At 50.2% G+C, this 6,000-nt stretch overlaps 1 protein-coding gene across 1 annotated transcript in view; it reads left to right on the top strand.

Annotated features, from left to right (window-relative positions):
• Positions 1-653: 653 nt before the first annotated feature.
• The window catches only part of Synpo (synaptopodin), a 65,986-nt gene continuing 60,639 nt past the window's right edge, over positions 654-6,000 (top strand). The window contains exon 1 of the mRNA XM_087593308.1: positions 654-819. The gene's annotated coding sequence lies outside the window, so the exon portion shown is untranslated. The remainder of the gene's footprint in view (positions 820-6,000) is intronic.

Raw genomic sequence — 6,000 nt, 5'->3', positions numbered from 1 at the left:
ACACAGCCAGACAAAAAAGGGAAAACTCCCTCTGCCCAGTTTAGTGCTCTTATCTGGGAGCTCAGCCAGAGACCCAGTGACCCAAAGTGCCATATGCTGCCCTCCGGATTCAAGGCTGAGCCACTGAAGGCTGAGTCTGAAGCAGCCCTGACTAACCAGGGCTCCAAAGACTCAGACACATTGTATGCATTTTCTTGCTCGCCAAAACTCAACAAGCAGGCGCTACACAGTTATTCTTTTCTGCTGCTTTGTAGTTATAGAAGGTTCACAGCCAACCACTGGGGCCCGAGTCTGTTCTCCTAAACCCAAACCCTCCATCTAAGCTGGACTACTCTGTTTGAGGAGGGCTTTGGCAAGTAGCTGGGAGTGAGCAGAACTTGGTGGAGATGGGAGGAGAGGGGAACCTCCCGGATTGTGCAGATTGTTTGAGCAGATACAGAGACATAGAAAAATGCCTGGGGAATTCTGGTACTGGTTGGGACCGGGCAGCCCAGACGAGCTCTTGGCACTCCCAAATCACAGCCTTCTCAAAAGAGATCCCAGCAAGTCAGTCTAGTTCCGTGTCCCCAGTTCTGGAAGCTCATTAGATTCTGCCAGCGGTGGCCTCAGAGGCTCTGAGCTGGGCAAAGGTCTCTTTGGCATCATAAACCAGCCCACATGGAAGGAGGAGCCATGGGAGCTCCCATGGCTGTGCCAGTCTCAGAGAAGGACATTGCCAGGGATGGGCTAATATACCAGACTCAAGGTCCTTGACACAGGTGAGCATCAAGGACTTTGGCATGTGTGATGGTGACTGGGCAGTGCTCCAGGCCTGCAGAGGTGAGTTTAGGCAAGATTGCCTTGGCCTCGGTGGGCTGAGGGGCTTGTTGCCTGGAAAATGGGATGGGAGGAAGGAAATCCCAGCATTACCAGTTGTATTTGTAGAGTGGAGCCTGGGAGACGAGTACTATGATGTGCTCACTTAAATCCCCAAAGCACAGAGGCCAACTCTAGGAAGCAGGAGATGATTCAGGCAGAAGCTCCCTGAACTTCTTCTTTGAAGAGTCCAATCCATGACTGCCTGCTCCAGAAAGCCTTCTTCTATACCTGTTCCCCTTCCACACAAACATAGGCCACTTCAGCATCCCTCCCACAGCTGGGTTTCTTTTTGTATTGGGTTTTTTGAGACAGGGTTTCTCTGTGTAGTTCCGGCTGTCCTGGAACTCATTCTGTAGACCAGGCTTGAGCTCAGAGATCTGCCTGCCCCATCTCCTGGGTGCTGGGATTACAGGTGTGCAACATCACCTCTTAGCTTCATAGTTGGGCTTCTTATGCTACAATTTCTGACTCTACCCTGAGCTGTGGTATGCTTGGATTGGTTTTGTGTCCCTCGTGGTTCTGGGAAGGCAGATGTGTGTCTGTTGTGTTCTGTGAGAGTAGCCTCAGACCTTGAAGTAAAATAAGAACCCAAGAAATATTTGATGAACAAATGCTTATATGGACATGAGTGGATGGATGGGTGGGTGGGTGGGTGAATGAGTGGGTGGGTAGGTGGATGGGTGGGTGGATGGATGGGTAGATGGATGGATGGATGGATGGGTGGGTGGATGGATGGATGGATGGATGGATGGGTGGGTGGATGGATGGATGAATGGATGAGTGAGTGGATGGGTGGGTGGATGGGTGGGTGGATGGATGGATGGATGGATGGATGGGTGGATGGATGGATGGATGGGTGGGTGGGTGGATGGGTAGATGGATGGATGGATGGATGGATGGATGGATGGATGGATGGGTGGATGGATGGATGGGTGGGTGGATGGATGGATGGGTGGGTGGATGGATGGGTGGGTGGATGGGTGGATGGATGGATGGATGGATGGATGGGTGGGTGGATGAGTGAGCAGGAAACTGTGTAGGTAGACAGTGAAATATGAAGGTGACAGAAAGTTACATGAGAGAAACTCAAGGGTATTAAGACTAGCAGCCTGCTACTAAGCTTGGGACTCTAGACTTCAAGGGTGAGGTGCTTCTTTATTGCATTGCTGAAATAAATCACTGATCAGAAAGGACATTATATAATTACCTTACGGGACAATTCTAGACCTTACCCCCCATATGTCCTGAGAAGCACAGTCGATGTGCCCAAGGTCACACACAAATTAAACGACCCCAATGCCTGTCTCTTCACTACCTGCAAAAAGGCCTCCAAGAACAGGGTGAAGGTTCTAGTTTCAGCTCGTCTCTTCTGAGCTTCTGGGTGACCTGGGACAAGCTGTTGGAATTCCACTTTTCCTTTGAAAGAAAAGGTTGGGACCCTACCAGGGCCCAGAATCCAGCATTTTCTTTGCTTCCTCGATAAGGCCTACCTTCCTGGGTTTGGCAGACTTGTTTCAGGTGCCTTTTCCCACCCTTTTCACAGAGACCTGTGAGGCTGACAAGGTGGACCCAATCCCTGGTTTGGAGTGAGGTGTAGGATGGGAGGACTAGCCTTAGTCTCCCTCTGGAGCCAGCCCGGGCACCTCCCATATGGCCACCTTAGGAGCATCCTACATGCTGTGCTGGGTTTCCGGCTCCACGAGGAGTACTTAGAACATGCTCACTGCCCTGGACTCCTGCAGCCCTCAAGCCCCTGATGCCAGGAGGATACCCACGCAGCCAGGGTGGGAGAAGGGCTCCCATGTAGGTAAGGAATGGGTCTCATGGACCCATTATGGAGACAAGTAGATCTTAAGATGTTTATAACCTCAAACCCAGAAAGCCATGGAGTCTGAATGGAAGGAGGAGATTTTTACGCTGACCGTGTTGGGGCTGCAGCACCACGTGACAGCTGTGCTAGACTAGGGTGCAGGCAGAGAGAGAGAAGGAGAGGTAGGGTGGTGCTTACAAGGCTATAAAGCCAGACTGACCTCTGGACTTTATTCTCTATAAAGGAGAGGATGCTGTTTCTATAAAAAGCTTTCATGTGCTTCTGACATTAACAAATCCATATTGCGTAACCACTATGAAGGGAAAATAAACCCGAACGACACGAGTGAGCGTATGAAGGCAAATCTAGGGGTGGCGGTCTGCAGCTAAGTCTTAAGAAATAATCACGGGGGCTGGAGAGATGGCTCAGTGGTTAAGAGCACCCGACTGCTCTTCCAGAGGTCATGAGTTCAATTCCCAGCAACCACATGGTGGCTCACAACCATCTGTAAAGAGATCTGATGCTCCCTTCTAGTGTATCTGAAGACAGCTACAGTGTACTTATATATATAATAAATAAAATAAATCTTTAAAAAAAAAAGAAATAATCACGGAGGCACATGTCGAACACAATGGTGTGTATAATATGCGACTGCTTGTAAAGTGGAGGGGCAGAGCTCAGAGGTGGGATGCTTGCCTAGCACTGGTGATGTGCAAGCATACCGATATTTTTTATGTTTTGTTTTTTTTTTTTCTTTTCTTTTTTTCGGAGCTGGGGACCGAACCCAGGGCCTTGCGCTTGCTAAGTAAGCACTCTACCACTGAGCTAAATCCCCAACCCAAGCATACCGATATTATTTCTAGTCTTCCTTCCACAAATGGTCCTGCAATGGACTTCTGCTGGTGAAACCATCTCTGAGCATATGGGCCGGTACAAATGCCAGACAGCTTCTGAGAACTGCTGTCGCAGACTAGGAGGCCCGTACACAGACTTCAGTAGATACCAACAGATTGTCATCTGCATGGGTCTAGTTAATTGCGGCTGACACCTTTGGCAGAGTGTAAGTTATGAGCAGCAGAGTCTCCGTGGGTCAGAGGATCTTCAAGTGACTTTATTCCTAGTCTCCGTGGTCCCTTTCCAAGTCCTGAGCTATGGTGCTGGTGCTGCCTAGAGCAGCAAGAGAGGAGTCCAGTGGATAGAGTTCGTCAGCTGCTTGGAGAAGTCCCCTCCTCTGGGCTATGCGAGGACCCACATCATCCAGGGGGAGAGGACAGACTGCCAGCAGCTGTGAGGGGCTGAGTTCAGCCAAAGCCCACACGGAGGGCTGCCAGAAGTTTCTTCTTTTCATTTTTCCAAGTCTTGCGCTTTGGGCTGGGTCACAGTGTCATCCTCATGTTTCCTATTACTCTTCAAGGCTCCCTTCAAAGCACCCGCCGCCCGGGCCCTTTGATGTCTGGGCCTAGCCTGCCTCCGCGCCTGGGGGAGACACATCTCGCTGAGGATCAAGAAGGGTACCGCAGCTCGAGATGGTCCCCAGGCCTTTCTCCCATGTCTTCTCCAGGATCCCCTCCAGCCTAAGTTATGGGTTCCTGACTAAGCTGAAAAACCCTCGGATGGATGGAGCCCCAAGTGAGAAGCAAAACTCAGTAAGAGAAAAGGGCAGTGCCAGGCTCCACTTCGAATGGGAAGAGCGCAAAGCTGCCAGTCTCCTGTGAGCGCGGCAGCTTTGGTTACCTTCGATCTTTCAATCACTTCCTGGAACTCTGAACACTGATGCCCTGTAGCTGGGGTCAGTGGCTATCTGTGGGTGACTAAGTCACCCTACCTAAGTCCAAGCCCTGAGCTTTGTCCCTTCTATATAGCTAGGTGGTTTGGGGAAAACAACTAATACAGCTGACCATTTTTAAAGAAAATGGTGATTCCCCACTTTGTCACTTAGAATGTTTCCATCATGGTGAAATAGGGAGCCGATGGGGCATACTGCACGGGTGCCTGGTGTGTGAAGAGACAAAAAAAAAAAACAAAAAAACAAAAAAACAAAAAGGCAACTTGTGACCACTGGCGATGGCAAAGGGGTGCTGAAGGGATTTCTGAGAAAAGATGAAGCTAACTGCTCCCCACGCTGTCCCATCGTGGTCTGAAGACTCACTGGGGCCTTTGGTGCAAAAGGAGAATTAGCTCCTTTTTTGCCTCTATTCCCAACCTCCTGCCTCTAATTCCACAGCTCTCTGCTCAGAGCCCCAGGCTTGGGGAGGGGGTCGGGGAGGATAAGGAGAAGGTGCCAGGCAGGGGTGGGGGGGGCAGGCTCTGTCTGGGCCGGAAGGGGCCTGGTAGGTGGGGGCAGCATCTGGAAGCTTGCAGCCCTGACTCTTGGAGGCAGCCAGAGTAGAAAGGGGGTGGGGTGGGGTGGTTTCCTGGCAAGGCTGAAAAGGTTTGGATTTGACTTGGAAACACAGTGAAAAGTGCCTGGCGGCTGCCTCCTCAGAAACAGTCTCTGAAGTCAAGCTGGTCAGGAGGCTGTTTTGTATAAAGGGGCTCCAGGGACCTGGTGATGGAGAGCAGTGGGCTGGAACCTCACCCCTGCAATCACAGCTCGAAGGCTCTGGCACTTCCTGCAGGCCTCCCAGACCTATAGGCTGAGTGCTCACTGGAATCAGAGGGCCAAGATCCCTGCCGCCCAGAGGAAAAAAGAGAGAAGCACCTTTACTCAGGCCAAGCTCAAGCCTGGGTCTGTTGGGCTCCAGCTTTCAGCTGTGTCTTATCCTTGTTTAGCCTGTGACATTACTTATATAACACTTTCCTTTAGATTGAGTCACTTGAAACACCTTGAAGACATGCTTATTTCCAAAGAAACTTCATATTGCCGCTATAAATGGAAGACTCTATTCCAGTACATAGCGGCTATATAGGTAAAATACAATCAGAACAGGACAGTGTTCTTAAATGGTACTCAGTGCCTGAGATTGCTTGTCCCTCTGTTAAAACTGGGAGATCAAGGGGTTGGGGATTTAGCTCAGCGGTAGAGCGCTTGCCTAGCGAGCGCAAGGCCCTGGGTTCGGTCCCCAGCTCCGGAAAAAAAAAGAAAAAAAGGAAAAAAAACTGGGAGATCAAGACACATGAGGGCTGTGGAAAACCAAGAAGCCCCTCCATTCTACCTGACAGGTAAAAATGCAAAATAGGTAGTTAAATTTGCATACTAGAGCATGATTAATTTTTGTTAGTCATGCAAAGACAAGCCTCCAGAGATGGTGAGCGCCACTGCTGGAGACAAGACTCCATCATTAATGAACAATAACTAATTTTCCTTGTTGGTGGTGCTGGAGATCAAACTA

The sequence above is a fragment of the Rattus norvegicus genome, chromosome 18, assembly GCF_021556685.1.
Source record: "Rattus norvegicus strain SHRSP/BbbUtx chromosome 18, alternate assembly SHRSP_T2T, whole genome shotgun sequence".
Classification (NCBI taxonomy): Eukaryota; Metazoa; Chordata; class Mammalia; order Rodentia; family Muridae; genus Rattus; species Rattus norvegicus.
This window is presented reverse-complemented; position numbering and strand designations above follow the sequence as displayed.